The sequence below is a fragment of the Macaca mulatta genome, chromosome 20, assembly GCF_049350105.2.
Source record: "Macaca mulatta isolate MMU2019108-1 chromosome 20, T2T-MMU8v2.0, whole genome shotgun sequence".
NCBI lineage: Eukaryota > Metazoa > Chordata > Mammalia > Primates > Cercopithecidae > Macaca > Macaca mulatta.
Window position 1 is genome coordinate 22,635,244 of NC_133425.1, and position 19,030 is coordinate 22,654,273.

A 19,030-nucleotide genomic window follows, 5' to 3' on the forward strand; every position below is an offset into this window, starting at 1 on the left:
GGAGATTGGTTATTACTAGCTCTAAGAGGTTACACTGTACCTTAGTACAGGAAGGGTCATTTTTTCCTTTCTGAAGGTGGACTGGATCCTTTTCTTTTTTTTTTTTTTTAATCCAAGTGGCCTAAATGACACAAGACCGGTATTTACATTTATTTCCACACAGTCCTAATTTACGACAGATGTACTTATTTTCTGCCATATAGCCTCTTTTCTAATTAAGAGAACTACACCTTATTCCTAACTTAATACTATTCATTTGATTACTATTAATTTGATGCACAGGCATCAAATTTTAAGGTGACTTGTTTGGGCACCCCTTTTTTTCTGTTTTGGCTAACACTTTACTCGTATCATTTATGAACCCCTACCAGTCTTCAGTTCTTAATCTTATTTTAAAAACTGTGGTCATGGGAGGCTCAGATGGGTCATAACACACATCAGGTTGGTCATTTCCTGGGCTACATACCTTGTATAGAATAACATTATACAAACAAGTTCTTTTTAGAGTTCCAGTACACTTAAAATAACTATAAAATAATAGGATCATAGCAACCTTTTGTCCTACCTCACTGACTTGATGTATACACTGTGAACGGCCCTCAGTTGAGGAAGGTCAGTTGAAGTCCTTACTGTACAAGTCCAAATTTTAAGGAAAATGAGTCCCACGATGAATTTCCTTATGCTTCTGCCATGCGTGGACCAGTCAGTCAGCTTCCGGGTGTGACTGGAGCAGGGCTTGTCGTCTTCTTTAGAGTCACTTTGCAGGGGTTGGTGAAGCTGCTCCCATCCATGTACTGCTGTCTACTGATGTTTAAGGAGGTCTCGGAGGTTGGGCCTGCTAGAATAAACTGAGTCCAACAGCTCTACGCAGTATGTTCAACTGGGCTCTCTGATACCAGGAGCAAGGTGGTGGGTTTTAGGGTGTTGCAAACTTCAACAGTTATGTGGGGATTTTCACATAGCAAGCTTTGGTACTTGGTTAATCTAGCATTTGTTAACCAATGCTGACTTTGGTATTTATTAAAGTTACCATGCACGGGTGGCCTTTATATTCAGGTTTTGCCTAAGGGTTTGTTTATCTGCTTTTTGTGCTACCAGTGCTGTTGCTGCTAGGGCCCTTAGACCTGGGGGCCAGCCTTTGGAAACCCTGTCTAGTTGTTTTGAGAGATAGGCCACTGGCCTTGGCCAGGTCCCCACAGTCTGGGTTAAAACTCCAACTGCCAATTTTTCTCTTTCTAACACATAGAGTGGAAGGAGTTTTGTCAGGTCAGGTAGCCTCAGCGCTGGGGACTGACATGAGTTTTTCTTTTAACTCATGAAAAGCTCATTGCTGTTGGTTGTAACAGATGTAGTTTATCTAATCTATATTTTTATTAACTGTCACCCCCAAAATATTGACTTAAAGCCTGCAGCTATTTGATTTCAAGCTTTAAATTGATCTAGTATTCCTTGTGGGACTCCAATTATGTCTCAATAGACATGAGAGTCAAAGGACCCATAAGGGGCTTCTCTCGCTTTATGATGTCTTATTTTTTTTCCTTCTTGTTGATGAAATGCCAAGGTGAAAGGCATAGCCAACTGGACTAAAGTACAAGTGCCACTCCAGTTATTCAGCAGAGTGCCCAGTAAAGGTCCACCACAATACCACCACACATCCGCTCAGAGATGAACAAGGGCTGACTGATTGATAAGCTCTTGAAAATTCTTTTTTTTTTTTTTTTTTTTTTTTTTTTTGAGACGGAGTCTTGCTCTGTAGCCCGGGCTGGAGTGCAGTGGCCGGATCTCAGCTCACTGCAAGCTCCGCCTCCCGGGTTTACGCCATTCTCCTGCCTCAGCCTCCGGAGTAGCTGGGACTACAGGCGCCCGCCACCTCGCCCGGCTAGTTTTTTTTTTTTTTGTATTTTTAGTAGAGACGGGGTTTCACGGTGTTAGCCAGGATGGTCTCGATCTCCTGACCTCGTGATCCGCCCGTCTCGGCCTCCCAAAGTGCTGGGATTACAGGCTTGAGCCACCGCGCCCGGCCGCTCTTGAAAATTCTTAAGCTCATCGCATCCCTTCAGGTCTCCAAGGAATGCTAAGTTTCCTCCCTGTCGTGAGAGACACGAAGTGAACTTAGTGTTGGGAGACGGAAGCTGGATGGCCCTCGGGGGCTGAACCGCAGGGTGCCGGACTTCCGGATATAGCAGAGAGAGCTTGGCATGACTTATTACTCCAGGCTGCAGAATCCTGTGAAAGAGCTACCATGCAGCCTACGCCTGGTCGACTGGAGGACCACCTTAGTGGAAGGGGGACAATCAGGGCCTCTGGCCTGCCATGTACACAAGCATAACAACTGCTTTTGTTTAACGTGCAGATGGAATATTTGATCCATTTTAACCAGGCATTTGCATCTTGGTATCCTGTCTTAATTGCTAAAGTTTAAGTCTTTAACTTCTATGGTCCTGTAGTAAAATGAATGTATGGTTTTAGGAAATTACAAAAACTGGTTGGGGCAGTCCATCCTTGCTCTTTAGTGGTCCACAGAACGGTGGACCAACCATGGCATGAAAGCTCTACGTCGGGGGGCAAGACTCCTCGTTGGCACTGGAGTCTTTATCGAAATCTCCCCAGATTAAATGGTCCTTGTTTACTAATGCCCAGGCTGAGGAGAGTCAGGAGGAACAGAAATACTTTTCTGAAGTAGAAAGCTGTCTTTGACTTGGCAAGTCCTCACAGGGTATAAAAAGGCAAGCATTAAATGCAATAGTTTGAGGCGAAATTGACTTGGTTATATTAATAACTAGTGGTCAGCAATAAAGCGTGGAACGAAGAAAGGGTAATAGAATAGATGAAAAGAGATTTTTCTTAGCTTTAGTTTGGTAGGATTTTCCTCTGGGACTATGGCCCATAGCTCTGGAGCGGGTGGCGCTTTCTTGACTCGGGTGTGATGAGTCCATCCTTTTTTGCTGTACGAACAGCAGTCTTGGTGGTTAGCAGCACAAGGTAGGGTCCTTCCCAGGCTGGCTCGAGTTTCCAGTTAGGGAAACTCACTTTCCGGTTAGGGAACCAAGAAATGTAACAGGATGTGCTGCAGACAAAACTCCTCAGACGCTGACTTAAAGAAGGAAGGGGTTTATTCGGCTGGGAGCATCGGCAAGACTCCTGTCTCAAGAGCCGAGTTCCCCGAGCGAGCAATTCCTGTCCCTTTTAAGGGCTCACAACTCTACGAAGGTAAGCATGAGAGGGTTGTGATCCACTGAGGAAGCAGGGGGTACGTGACTGGGGCTATATGCACTGGTAATTAGATGGGAACGAAACAGGATAGGGATTTTCACAGTGCTTTTCTATACAATGTCTATAATCTATAGATAACATAACCAATTAGGTCAGGGGTCAATCTTTAACTACCAGGCCCAGGGTGTGACGCCGGGCTGTCTGCTTGTGGATTTCATTTCTGCCTTTTAGTTTTTACTTTTTCTTTCTTTGGAGGCAGAAATTGGGCATAAGACAATATGAGGGGTGGTCTCCTCCCTAAGAACCTGGGAGGCAGAGGTTGCAGTGAGCCGAGATCATGCCACTGCACTCCAGCCTGGACAACAGAACAAGACTCCATCTCAAAAAAAAAAAAAAAAATGTTGATATTAAAAAGGAAAAACACTAAAGTTTCTTAATTTAGTCAGACTCTCAGGCCCTAACTCAGTTTAGTCTTATTTAGAGTCGATTCTATTTATCTAGTTACTTAACTAAAAAGCAGATTAGAAACTGCAAAAGAGTAGGGCATGGTATCTCATGCCTATAATCCCAACACTTTGGGAGGCCAAGGCAGAAAGATCGCTTGTGGCCAAGAGTTTGAGACCAGCCCAGGTAACAAAGAGAGACCTGGTTTCTACCAAAATTTTAAAAATTAGCCAGGCATGGTGGTGCACACCTGTGGTCCCAGCTACTGGGGAGCTGGGGTGAGAAGATCACTTGAGCCTGGGAGATCAAGGCTACAGTGAGCCATGATCACACCAGTGCACTACAGGCTGGGAGACAGAGTGAGATTCTGTCTCAAAAAAAAGAAGAAAAGTACAGGAGGAAGTAGGAGGTACAGGATCCCAGAAATAGGATAAAGCAAGAGAAAACTAGCATGAAGGAAGACAGTAGGGAGCAATGAAAGGAAATATCATAACAGAAATAAGAATTCGAACAACATAGCAATCCAGAATCACTCAATAGGGCCTATGTAGTCCCACTAGCCCCAAAAGAAACCTCCATATTACCTAAGAGGAGATCAATCAATGATGTTCACAACAACCCTAAATTGCCAAGGAACAACTGAGTATGTCTGGGATTCTCACCCTGGCAATGAGTCCAGGATAATATGATGAAGCCATCTAATCAAAAGAAAAGGTTAAAATTGTAAGGATCTGATGTTCAAATAAGTAATTACTTCAGAAGTCACTTACGTAAAAGACTCATTCCCCAAAATGCCAGGCACATGGGTTATCATTGTGTTATTCAATGATGATACAATGGCACAGAATGTATCATACTGAGAAGTGAGTGCCCTCTCGGGGACAGACTCCTCAGTGAGTCATCTGGCACTACGACACTGGAGATATAAATAAATACCACCTCTTCAAAAACAGTCTGAAATTCAAGGGGTCATAACCTAGAGCATCATGGCCGGGCACAGTGGCTCACGCCTTTAATCCCAGCACGAGGCTGAGGCAGGTGGATCACCTGAGGTCAGGAGTTCAAGACCAGCCTAGCCAACATGGTGAAACTCTGTCTCTGCTAAAAATACAAGTTACTTGGGAGGCTGAGGCAGAAGAATTGCTTGAACCCAGGAGGTGGAGGTTGCAATGAGCCAAGATCATGCCACTGCACTCCAGCCTGGGTGACAGAGCAAGACTCTGTCTCACACACACACACCAAAAAAAAAAAACCTACAGCATCTACGCATCAAAGGTAAGCTATAAAACAATCAGACTTGCAAAGCTAGACCCACAGAAAGTGTGGAGGTGGAGCATACTTCTCTTCAGCACTTAACTACAGTGATATTTTGCAATCTCCTCTCTACACCTCCGTCCTACCAGCATCCCTTTCCTATGTCCCAGAACTGCTGTCACAGGCTGGGTTGGTTGGTGTGCTGGTTGGTTGTTCTTGCTAAAATGTTTTCACCACTCAAGTGTAAAGGAGCCAATGGTTGTTAAACACCATGATCTGTGAGGCTGGTATTACTATGTGGCAATGAAAAGGAAAATACGGAAACTGAGGCTCAGTGACCTGTCCAAGATCTCAGCTGCACCAGGAGTCTCACTACATTCAAAACTCATAGGCTCACAGATTTTCAACAGGAAAGGAGTAGCCTCTGACCCTGGCTGCCCTCCTCCTCCCCCAGCTCTACCCTCTGAAGCTTGAGAGAATCCAGGAAGGGGTGGGGACAGCTACAACAGCTTAACCAGCTGCCTGACATCACAATAGAGCCTGAAGGGTAACTAACCCCTTCCTCCAGCTGGATATAAAATAAAAAGCAGCCAAATACTCCTTTCTTTCCCATCTGTAGGGAAATGAAGCTACTCTCCTTTCTTCCTGTCACTATTAAAATTGTGAAATCATTAACTAGTAGGTATTTTCCATGAGCTGTTGCTTTTCAAGGAGTCTGTCCTTTTCCTTAGCTACCCTAGTTTATTATAACTTCCATGACACAAAGACTCTAAAATGAGGAAGATTTACCAAGTTGTCACTGTACTGTTAAAAAGGAACTCTTATTTTAGAAGATTAAAGAACTTTCCAACTTAATGTATCTGTGCAACTACTGGGAGCAACTCTGGTCAAGGAATAAGTTCTTACTATTATTCTCTTCCAGCTACAGAGAGCCATAACCTTCAAATAAAGAAAGCGTTGAATTTCCTTCTCTAGAGTTTGGAAACAGCCTTTCTCTGCTCCCATTCATTGCTCAAAGTAAAGTAAATAGAGAAGTTCATTCCCTGCTCACTCATTTGCTCATGAATATGCACACGACGGACACGACTAGTTACTATCGGGGTTAAAGGGAATCATAACAACCACACACAGTGCCTCATGCCTATAATCTCAGCACTTGGGGAGGCTGAGACAAGAGGATAAGTTGAGGCCAGGAATTCAAGACCAGCCTAGGCCATATACCACGAATCTGTCTCTACAAGAAAAAAAAAAAGTTTTAATTAGCTGAGAGTGATGGCAGGCACCTGTCGTCCCAGCTACTCCAGAGGCTGAGGTGGGAGGACTGCTTGAACCCAAGTTTGAGGCTGCAGTAAGCTATGACTGCACCCCTAAACTGTAACCTGGGTGCAGAGTGACACTGTCTCCTTAAAAAAAAAAAAAAAAAAAAAAAAAAAAAAAAAAAAAAGGGCTGGGCGTGGTAGCTCACGCCTATAATCCTAGCACTTTGGGAAGCTGAGGTGGGTGGATCACGAGGTCAGGAGATGGAGACCATCCTGGCTAACACAGTGAAACCTAGTCTCTACTTAAAAAAAAAAAAAAAAATTAGCTGGGCATGGTGGTGGGCACCTGTAGTCCCAGCTACTTGGGTGGCTGAGGCAGGAGAATGGTGTGAACCCGGGAAGTGGTACTTGCAGTGAACCAAGATCACGCCACTGCATTCCAGCCTGGGTAGCAGAGCAAGACTTCATCTTAAATAAATAAATAAATAAATAAATAAATAAATAAGGGACTCAGAGAAGTAAAGGTCTACACAGAAATACCTCTGTCTCCAACTATAAAACAGAAATTGTAACACATGCATCTTACATTATAAGCAGCAAATAAAATAATCCACGGTGCAGGGCATGTGATAAGCACTCGTACATCAGCGATATGAAAAAACCAAGAGGATAAAATTATCCATAGTGTGCTACAACTTATCTAACTAAGAACATGAATACACACCCATATATGAATACACACATATATTAATATATACCTACACATACTGCCTTGTATTTAAATACTGAAAGAATAAATCATAAAATTTAGGCAGAAAGGCAACAGAGTGGAAGGATCAGAGACAGAGCTAGATTTCCAAATAGATGTTGTTTTGCAGATTTGACTTGAGGCCATATATTGCATTTTTTAACATAATTATGATGCAACAAAACCAAATTTCAAGAACCAATCTATCAAAATGAAAAGCAAAAAAAGAAACAAATGGGCCAGTGTGGTGGCTCACTCCTGTAATCTCAGCACCTTGGGAGGCCAAGGCAGGAGGACTGCTTGAGCCCAGGAGTTCGAGACCAGCCTGGGCAACATAGTGAAACAGTATCTCTACAAAAAATAAAAAATTAGCTTGGCATGGTGGTGAGCACCTGTGGTCCCAGCTACTCCAGGGACTGAGGATCACTTGAGCATGGGAGGTAGGCTGCAGTGAGCTATGATCGCATCACTGAACTCCAGCCTGGGCAACACAGCAAAATTCTGTCTCAAAGAAAAAAAAAAAGAAAACCTTATTTTTAAAAAAAAGATTAAAAAAGAAACAACTGAATTTTTTTTTTTTTAGATGGAGTCTCACTCTGTCGCCAAGGCTGGAGTGTAGTGGCGTGATCTCAGCTCACTGCAACCTCTGCCGCCTGGGTTCATGCGATTCTCCTGCCTCAGCCTCCCAAGTAGCTGGGATTACAGGCACTTATCACTGCGCCCAGCTAGTTTTTGTAGCTTTTTTTTTTTTTTTTTTTCCCAGTAGAGACGGGGTTTCACCATGTTAGCCAGGTTGGTCTCAAACTCCTGACCTCGTGATCCAGCTGCCTTGGCCTCCCAAAGTGCTGGGATTACAGGCGTGAGCCAATGCACCTGGTCAAAATGACTGATATTAACTACATATCCTGTTGACAACAAAACCACACAGAGAACTATTCCAAGTAACTTTAAAACACAGTAATTTGTACTATACAGTCCTAGTAGAATATATGCTATGGACAAAAAAACTACCAAATAAGTCTTAAGCCATTTTCAAATACTAACCCTGCTGGTGGTAGTATTGGGATTATTATTCTAAGTCTTAGGAGCATACTGTGGGATAAGGCAAACAAGAATTTACGCTGGTGTTACAAATAGGATTTTCAGCATGGGAGGAAGGAGCCACAGATATAAGACCAATGAGGGTCAATAAAACCCCAAAACCCTGTATTGGAACAATTAGTGTGAATTCGTGATTTAGCTTTAAAAGAAATCACCCCTTTCTTAGAAACCATGTGCATTCCTTATGCCTCAACTGTGGTCTCTCAATATCACTGTACCAAAGAAACCTGATTCCAGTATCTGGAAACCACTGATTCCCAATCTGGCACAAGAAATGATGAGCCTGGAACATCTTAACATCCTTGCATTCTCATTTGACATCCCAGGCTACTAGTACAGCGTCAAAAGGACTTGACGGTCAACTTGTCCCACTGGCCAAAAATGGGACAACTTTGAGCATCAATAAGTATAACTGACTGAACACATCAAATATGCTTAAACCCATGAGTTCATAAGGTTACAAAAATTCACTAAACACAATTGGAAATCAAGTATTTTGAAAACTGGAAAATAAAGGAGGGGGAAGAAATCAAGCTTTTATCTAGCCTTTCTTCTGCAAAATTTACTTCAGGGAGACCAAATAACTGGACAAAAGTCTCTGCAGAAGTGTTCCAGCTAACAAGTAAAAAAGGAATGTCAGAATTATAATTTCACCATTTTAAACCCTTAACAAATTAATGTACCAGGGAACAATCATCAGTGACTCTTGGCACCACAAGAGATAGAACCAAACAGCGCAGACTTTCTGATGGAAGTTTGTAACACTGCGCACAGAAAGTTTTGCCAAAAAGAGGAGAAAAAAAACCTCAAATGTGAGTCTCTAAACCTCTGGCTCTAACCACCATTTTACAGGAAATACATGGACAGAGGAACATCTTATTTGACGCTACTGGAATATAATACAAAACATCAAGACTATGAAGTTTTTGTTGCCAGTCCATGATGACATTATAGAAGTTGAGAATAAGCATTTAGAAGTATTTACAAATTAAACCATAACTTTATGTCTACTGATTTTAACAATTTTTTAATGGGGCTGGTCTTACATACACCTTTTTTATGTCACTTTTCTATTAATTCATTTGTATTGTATTTTACAAACAGTCCACAATAGATTGGAAATTTTAAAAATTAGTCCTAAATCACAAATAACATGAAAAGTTTTGCTCTACCAGACAAACATGCATTCAACAAATAAACTGCCAGAGGAAAAATAAATAAGAGACAGAACGTGAGAGACAACAGATTCATCAATCCATTGAAATTTTGGAAACTTACCTGGATTCTTATACAAAGTGTAGGAAATACATATGCACAGTTGTACACATATATGTGTATGTACACGTGTGTGAGAGACAGAGAAACAATATCAGACAAATATGAACACTGGTGGATATCTGATGATATTAAGGAATATTAGTTTTCCTTAGGCAGATAATGGCATTATGATTTTTCTAAAGCATCCTTATCTTTTAGAGATATATACTTAAATATTTATGGATGAAATGCATTTGGAATTTGCTTCAAAAGTTTGGGGGAAGTACAGGCAAAGGTTATACAGATGAAATAAGATTGTCCACAAATTGGTAGTTGTTGAAGCTGGGTGACAGGGAAATGCAGGTTCATCGTACTGATCTCCCCTCTCAGTTATATAGTTGAAATGTTCACAAAGAAAGGTTTTCTGAACATTTGGCTATTACTACTATTAAACATAACTAAGAGGGAAGTGTATAAGTACTTTAACACGGTTCCATGTAAAATGTGATCTGCTTTCAAATGAGGGAGCCATAACGTTCAACTATAGGGGTGAGAGGAACTTTAATGTAGTAAGAGTAACTTCTAAAACGAGTAAAATGGGGGTATGCTCTGGACCCAGGAAGGAGAAAACAGAAAAAACATGACAGGTGGGAGAGTATAGGGCACAAACAATAGCCAGCAAGGTAGTCAGGGGACTGTGAAATAATAATGCTAACAGATTTCTCTATACCAGGTACTGTATTAGGCACTTTACAGACATTTCTCACCTATTCCTGGTTATCAATCCTATGAAGAATGCATCACTTGCCTCAGGTCTCAGAATCTGAACCAAAGTCTCTGATGCTACAACTCTTTCCCTGTGTTCCTCTGCCTTTCCAGGACAGGGGGAAGATAAGGTTTCATCATGGGGAAGCTTAAATACCAAGCTAAGAAATTTACATGGTACTTTGTGTATAAAAAAGCAATGGTAATTTTTGAAAAGAAAAATACTGTAATTTCAAGTAAACTTTAATAAGATTCATCTGGCAGCAATCAAAACTATCAATTAGGCCAGGCATGGTGGCTCAATCCCATAATCCCAGCATTTGGGGAGGCCAAGATGGGAGTATCACTTGAGGCTGGGAGTTCGAGTCCAGCCTGGTCAACAAAGTGACACCCCATCTCTAATATTTTTTAATGTAATAAATAAAATTTTAACAAAGAAAAACTACCAACCAGAAAGGACAGAATTTAGCAATAGCAGGGGGGCTAGAAGGCTACTGCAATTGTGTGACTGAGACATAATGAGGGCCGGAATTACAAGAGTTGAAATTATGTGCAAAGACAAATGCTTTCTCTCACAGTAATCCCCTCTCTCTGCTGACAGACTCCCCAGGGAGTCTTCCACCACCAACTCTAGACACACTACAGTTTGTCAGCCCAGAAATTACATGATAGCCTAGGTTTCCAGAATGACACATAAACATAAAATCCTAGGTGTGGTCTGACAGGAACAGCACTATCACCCACCACCCCAGATCAAGATACTTCTCCGAAGGCAGCATAAAAACCTTAAACATTTTTGGCAGACACATGAGCATAAGTCACATGCTAGTAACACACCCAGGTCCTTTCACATAGGTGCTATGGGGTAGTTATTTCATTTTTGGATCCAAATGCAAGATGCAGGATTCTATTCCATGTTAGCTGTTAATTTTAATTAAAGATCTTAATGGACCTGCATTTTCTAACTTGGAGTATATGCTATATCCGTCAAGACATTTACAAATTCAGCTGGGTGCTGTGGCTCATGCTTGTAATCCCGGCACTTTAGAAGGGCAAGGTGGGAGGATCACTCAAGGCCAGGAATTCGAGACCAGTCTGGGCAACATACCCCATCTCACAAAAAAATACAAAAATTATCCAGGCATGGTAGTGTGCACCTGCAGTCCTAGCTACTCAGGAGGGTGAGGCAAGAGGATCTCAAGCCCTGCAATTCAAGGCTGCAGTGAGCTATGATCATGCCACTGCACTCCAGCCTGGGCAACAGAGCAAGACTCTCTAAAAATAATAACAATTTAAAGTTGTATTTTATTTTAGTTTTGTAGACACAGGATCTTGTTATGGTGCCCTGGCTGGTCTTGAATTCCTGGGCTCAAGCAATCCTCCACCCTCAGCCTCCCAAAGTGCTGGGATTACTATCATAAGCCACTATGCCCAGCCGAATTTTTTTAGAAGACATTTACAAATTCAATTAATATACCTAGGTTAAGTCCTCATCCAACCCACTGGCAAAAATGTTGTTGGACACAGGATCAAACACAGAAACCTGTTGTGTCACTAGAGTACTAAAGGACTGAAATGTGCAAGCAATAAAATGAGTGTAGCAATGAATGGGAGGGCATTTGATGCTGAAGAACTCTATTTTTATTTTTATTTTTTTTTTTTTGAGACGGAGTCTCGCTCTGTCACCCAGGCTGGAGTGCAGTGGCGCAATCTCGTCTCACTGCAAGCTCCGCCTCCCGGGTTCACGCCATTCTCCGGCCTCAGCCTCCCGAGTAGCTGGGACTACAGGCGCCCGCCACTGCGCCCGGCTAATTTTTTTCTATTTTTAGTAGAGACGGGGTTTCACCATGGTCTCGATCTCCTGACCTTGTGATCCGCCTGCCTCGGCCTTCCAAAGTGCTGGGATTACAGGCGTGAGCCACCGCGCCCGGCCTTGAAGAACTCTAATGAACCATAAAAGGCACATAGAACGTGCCATCATCAGCTTGCTTTTCTCTCTGGGCTTGAGAAAGCCAGAAAGAATGGATGATGAATTCATCCATTGCACATGAATTCACTTTGTAAATGATATGGCCCTACACAAATAAGCGGCATTTTCATTACTGTAATTATTATTGTTTCTTAAATCTCCTGACAATCAGATGGCTCTCTGCCTTGCTCTTCAAGATTAGAAGAATACCAAGAATTAAAGCCAAAACATGTACTGAGCTGGTGATGGGTTTACAAAGAAGGGTTCTTTCCAGTAGAAGCAGATACCAACAAAGGCATTTCCTGACCAGTCCTACGAAATCTTCTAAAGCGTGAACTGTTTGTTTGTGGACACATTGTTTGCTACCATCCGAACCCAACAGCTGGAGGGAAGAAGCAACAGATGTTCAGTGACTGGCCAATTGCTCTAGGAACTGCCACAGTCCATGGTTTAAAACAATGATTTCTAAATAGAGAAAGATCACAATCAAATCAAACACAAGAAATCCCCATGTGCTCCACTGCAAAAATGTTTGTTACACATAAAAGGTCATCTGAGGAACAGCCAATGAACAATTAATTAGCAGAGCAAACAAGAATATTTTTGAAGGAAGAAGCAACAGAGGACAGAACTTTAAATTACTGAATTTTGAATGATTTATTTTCCCCTACTAAATATAAAAGGGTTTTTTTTGCGGAAACTATGAGGTCATTGTTTTCCAGAGTCTTTACTATAGGAAACAGCTGTGGGGACTACACAAACAGAGAACACTGCCCTATTTAGTAGCCCCTCATTGTGACCAGTGTATAGATGGGGACAGGAAAAATCCATCAAGCCGCACACAAATAAAACAAAAGTAGCAGAGTCAAACTAAAAACTTTAAGTCACACAAAGGAAGATGTAAAACAACTAACCTAGGAAAAGCATCTATATGATTACAATTGTATCTTGATTTAAGAGACAGTTCCATGTTTAGACTAGATCAGTTCCTTTCTACATGGGTCACCAAAAACTTACATGATTCACATTGCACAGTACCTAAAAATGGTAATATTCAATAAATATAGCTTTTAAAAAAGTTTTCTTGGGATTCTTATGTTCAAATACTATATGACCCAATCAAAATGAAACTTATCCACCCACATCCAGAATGGCTTTCCATTTTATTTTTCCAGTCGTCAAGAGTGCCATCCCCAAACACCCTGTTTCAAAACCTCTATGTTATTTTCATCTCCTCCTCCTTATCCACTCTTCACACACCCATAAAGCTGCCAAACACTGTCAACACTGCTTCTAACATACATTTTACATAAGCTCAAAAGTCAGAAGAAAGGAGCAAGAGACAAAGAGAAGAAAGTAAGTGATCTTACAGAGCCAAACCATATCATTCCACCCTGGCCCCTCCCAAATCTCATGTCCTTTTCACATTTCAAAATCAAAAAAAAAAAGTAAGTAAGGTGAATCCAGCCCAGTCCACTAGGAGGCATGTGACTGCCCTCCTACAGTATCACCCAAGACTCTGCTTAAGCTTGTGCAGTGATAGGAAAAATACTATTATGTGAGGCAGCTCATCCTATTTTCAGACAATCTGCTCATAAATCCTATATACAAGGCCCGCCATTCCCTTTTCTAATTTCTCCTGTCCCCTCTCAAAGCTTCAAGCCCAAGAGTAATCACAGTCCTCAAGTGAGGTCTGACCCAAGCCCACAACAGAACTGGCCCACCACCAGCACATCTACATTTATAACATCAGAGGCTGGGGCTGGCTGCTCTGCAAGCTGTCTTTGGTTGTGGCATGTTCCTCTCAGATTAACCAACACGTTGTGCACCTCCTACAAACCAGGCACAGAGATTCGATGTTGAATAAGACATAAGCACTGCACGGGAGGGAGTGGAGGGGAGATGGCAATGGATTTAGGAAACAGAATCCTTTTGCCTCTGAGAGTGATTTTTCTATGTTTTTAAACAGTTCATACAACATGGGGATTATCTGATCCTTGGAAGAATGTATGAATAAATCCATCCAATCCTAGTACCCTTTAAGGGAACAGGCAGTTCTTTAAGAGCCTTCCATTTCTTCCTCAGTTATCAGTCAATTCAGGCTCTCCTACTGTAACATTTTTAGTTGATATTTTGTGAAGAGTTACTGATTGTATCAGTGACAGGCAGGCATTCAGTAAACATGGTTACCTGCCCCAAATTAATACACATACTTAACATTAAAATTCACACAGATTGGCCAGGCGCAGTGGCTCATGCCTATAATCTCAGCACTTTAGGAGGAACAGATGGGCAAATCACTCAAGCCCAGAAGTTCAAGGCCAGCCTGGGCAACATGGCAAAACCTATCTCTACAAAAAAATACAAAAGTTAGCCAGGCATGGTGGTATGCACCTGTAGTCCAAGCTACTCAGGAGGCTGAGGTGGGAGGACCACTTGAGCCCAGGAGGTCAAGGCTGCACTGAGCCAATATCATGCCACTGCACTCCAGCCTGGCCAACACAGTGAAACCCTGTCTCACAAAAAAAAAAAAAAAAAAAAAAAATCGAACAGATGACTGTTTTTGAAACTTGACAAAACGATTCTAAAATTTGAAGGAACTTTAAATAGCATGAGAAAGAAGACTAAGCAACAATAACACTATACAGCACCAGCAAAAGAACTGATGAAACAGAATACAAAATTCAGAAATAAACTAAAACTCTAAATATACAGAGAAACCTTTCGTAAATAAGCAGGATGATCATAAGGTCGGAGTAACCAATGGTAACAACATCAGTTAGCTCTCAGTGAGCCCTGGCGGTATGCCAGACCCCCTGCCAAGTTTTTCTCTCATTTGTTTTCAAAACAGCCTTATGAAATAGATATACTCTTATCTAAACTTTACAGATGAGGAAATTAAGCCCAAAGAGTTAAGTGCCAAATGTCCCGAGGCTAGCAAGTGGTGCAGCCAGGATTTGAACGCAGGCAGTCTGGACCCCCAGTCAAGCTCTTAACTACTCACTATACTACACAAGAACACAAGATGGAAAATACCAAACCTTAAAATAAATCCTCACTGTATGCATGCACCAAAGTAAACTCCATATTCTGAAGAGATAAATATTTTAGAACACAATAGAAAAAAAGCTAAAAAAAAAAAAAAAAAGAAAGAAAAATTATCCTATATGCAAGAACACCATTTTCAGCTATATAATAACAAAAGCAATAAGGGAAAAGGTCAGGTTAAAAAATATAAATTAAAACTTTCTGTAATATACAAAAGTACCAAACTAAAAGAGCAAGAAAATGAAGAAAATATTTTTATCAAATATACCAAATGTTTAAAGTTGTTACCTTATATAAACATACACACACACATACACATATATTCTATAGAAAGCTCTTATAAAGTTTAAAAATCAAAAACAGTCTTCAGAATCTAAATAGACACCATAACCAAATGGGATTTATTTCTGGAATGAAAGGAGGTTCAACATATGAAAATTGATTAACAACAACATTAACAAAATAATGAGAAAAAAGCAAACCATGATCATCTGACGCAGAAGAAAGCATTTGACAAAATTCAACACTCTTTCATGATAAAAAATACTCAACAAATTGGGAATAGAAGGAAACTTCCTCAACATGATAGAAGCACCATATTAAAAAGCCCTCAGCTAACATCATACTCAATGGTCAAAGACTAAAAGCTTTTCCTCTAAGTTCAAGAAACAAGACAAGGATGCCTACTTTTACGACTTCTATTCAACATAGTATGAGAAGTTCTAGGCAGAGCAATTAGGCAAGAAAAAGAAACAAAAGCCATTGAAAATGAAAAGGAAGAAGAAAAATGATCTCTTTTCACAAATGACATGATCTTGTATGTAGAAACACCTAAAGATTCCATACCAAAATCTGTTAGCACTAATAAATAAATTCAGCAAAGTTGCAGGATACAAAATCAACATGCAAAAATCAATTGCATTTTTATATACTAGTAATGAACAATACAAAAATAAAATAATTCCATTTACAATAGTATCAATAAGAAAAAAATACTTAGGAATAAATTTAACCAAGGAAGGAAAAAAACAGTACACTGAAAACCACAAAACACAGTTGAAAGGAATTAAAGACATAAATACATGGAAAGACATCCCATCTTCAAGGCTTTGAAGACTTAATATTGTTAAGATGGCAATATTACCCAAATCGATCTACATATTCAAGGCAATCTCTGTCAAAATCCTAACAGTGTCTTTTTGAAGAAATAGAAAAGTCCGTCCCAAAATTAATATGGAATAATCTCAAGACACTGAAGCAAAACAATCTCGAAAAAGACAAAATTGAAGGACTCACACTTCTGATTTCAAAACTTACTACTGTACACAGCTACAGTAATGAGAACAGTGAGGTAAAGATACATAAAGATAAAGCCTAATAAAAACAGACATATAAATCAATGGAATAGAACACAGAGTCAAGAAATAAACCCTCACATATATGATCAATTGATTTTCAACAAGGGTACCAAGATCATTCAATAGGGAAAGGATAATTTTGTTAACCATGGTATGGTCCTGGGAAAACTGGACAGCCACATGCAAAAGAATAAAGTTGGACCCTTACCTAAAAATTTAATTCAAAATGGATGAAAAACCTAAACATAAGAACTAAAACTATAAAACTTTCAGAAGAAAACAGAGGCTTTATGACACTGGATTTGGCAATGATTTCTTGAATATGACCAAAAGCACAGGCAACAAAAGAAAAACTAGAAAAAGTGGATGTCATCAAAATTAAAAACTTGGCTGGGCACGGCGGCTCACACCTGTAATCCCAGCACTCTGGGAGGCCGAGGTGGGCAGATCGCTTGAGGTCAGGAGTTCGAGACCAGTCTGGCCAACACGGTGAAACCCCGTCTCTACTAAAAATACAAAACACTAGTCAGGCGTGGTGGCGGATGCCTGTAATCCTAGTTACCCAGGAGGCTGAAGCAGGAAAATTGCCTGAGCCTGGGAGCCGGAAGCTGCAGTGAGCCGAGATCGTGCCACTGCACTCCAGCCTGGGCAACAACAAAGCAAAACTCCATCTCAAAAAAAAAACAAAAAACAAAAAAACACTTTTGTGCCTGAAAAGGCACTACCAAGGGACTGAATGACAGAATGGAAGGTAATAGCTGCTATTCATATATCTGATAAGAAATTAACATCTAGAATATATAAAGAACTCTCACAATTCATCACCACCACTAACAAAAAACTAATTCAAAAATTAGCAAAGACCTGAATAGACATTTCTCCAAAGATATACAAATGACCAATATGCACTTGAAAAGGTGCTCATCATTAGTCATTAGGAGAATGTAAAACAAAACCACAATGAGGCCTGGTGTGGTGGCTCATGCCTATAATCCCAGCACTTTTGGAGGCCAAGGCGGGTGGATCAGTTGAGCCCAGGAGTTCAAGACCAGCCTAGGAAACATGGTAAAACCCCATCTCTACAAAAACACAAAAATTAGCCAGGCATAGTGGCATGCACCTGTAGTCTGAGCTACTCAGAGGAACTCAGGCAGGAGGATCCCTTGATCCCAGGAGGTTGAGGCTGCAGTGAGCCATGACTGAACCACTGCACTCCAACCTGAGTGACAGAGCAAGACCCTGTCTCAAAAAGAAAACACACACACACACACACACACACAATAAGATACCACTTTACACCCACTAGGATGGCTATAATCAAAAGCAAATGGAAACTAACGAATGTTGGTGAAGATGCAGAAAAATCAGAACCCTCATCCATTATCGGTGAGAATGTAAAATGGTGCAGTTAGTGGAAGACAGTTTGACAGTCCCTCAAAAAGTTAAACATAGAATTACATGATCTGAAAAAACTGAAAACAAGAACTCAAACAGATACTAGTACATCAATATTCACAGAATCATTATTCACAATAACCTAAAGGGGGAAACGATCCAAGTGTCTACTGACAGATAAAAGAATAAAAACCTGTTACATACAAATGATGGAACAGTATTCAGCCATAAAAAGAAATGAAATTCTGATACATGCTATAACATGCATGTATAGAGCCTTGAAAACATTATGTTAAGTGAAACAAGCCAGACAAAAAATTTTTGCATATTATAGAATTCCCTTTTTATACGGTACCTAGAATAGGCAAATTCATAGAGACAGAAGAAAAATAGAGGTTACTGAGGACTAGAGAAGAGTTACTGTTTAATGCATACAAAGTTTCTGTTTGGGATGATGAAAAAGTTTTTGAAATGGAAAGATGGTTGTACCACACTGTCTGTACGTAACGCCACTGGATTGTGGTTTTTTTCATTTTTTGTTTTTGTTTTTGTTTTGAGACAGAGTTTCACTCTTGTTGCCCAGGCTGGAGTGTAATGGCTCAATCTCAGCTCACTGCAACCTCCGCCTCCCAGGTTCAAGAGATTCTCCTGCTTTAACCTCCCTAGTAGCTGGGATTACAGGCATGTGCCACCACGCCTAGCTAATTTTGTATTTTTAGTAGAGACGGGGTTTCTCCATGTTGGTCAGGAGGCTGGTCTCAAACTCCCAACCTCAGGTGATCCACCCTCCTCGGCCTCCCAAAGTGCTGGGATTACAGGCATGAACCACTGCACCCAGTCCAATTATATACATAAAATGGTACATTTTATGTTGTGTATATTTTACTACAATAAAAAAAGTTTTTAAATGCTAAGAGATAAATGAGCAAAGAAAGGACATAACAAATTTAAATTACAAAACCAAACTCATTCTACAAGTGGCTTCTGGGTACCCAACATGTACCATTTAATGTGCTGGGTGAAGTTTATTATCAACTAGCAGCACTGTAATTTTTGTAATTTCTTTTCTTTGCAATGTAATATAACACATGAGAAATCAAAAAGATGTCCATACGTTTTTGATGTTCTAAGGATATGTCTGGAAATGTATCCTAAAGAAATAACCCAACAAAGCAAAAAGCTATTAACACAATTCATGTTCATTATAGTTAAAAAAAAA

The 19,030-nt window shown here is 40.6% G+C and overlaps 1 protein-coding gene and 2 long non-coding RNA genes across 4 annotated transcripts in view; all 3 read right to left on the reverse strand.

Moving 5' to 3' along the window:
- The window catches only part of USP31 (ubiquitin specific peptidase 31), a 100,107-nt gene that overhangs the window by 68,750 nt on the left and 12,327 nt on the right, over positions 1-19,030 (reverse strand). The window lies entirely within an intron of this gene.
- Positions 90-6,349, reverse strand: LOC144338116 (uncharacterized). The gene is made up of 2 exons (XR_013411944.1): positions 4,887-6,349; positions 90-1,750 (listed from the first exon to the last, which is right to left on the reverse strand). It is a non-coding gene; the product is annotated as an uncharacterized LOC144338116 (long non-coding RNA).
- Positions 11,680-15,467, reverse strand: LOC144338115 (uncharacterized). The gene is made up of 2 exons (XR_013411943.1): positions 12,177-15,467; positions 11,680-11,907 (listed from the first exon to the last, which is right to left on the reverse strand). It is a non-coding gene; the product is annotated as an uncharacterized LOC144338115 (long non-coding RNA).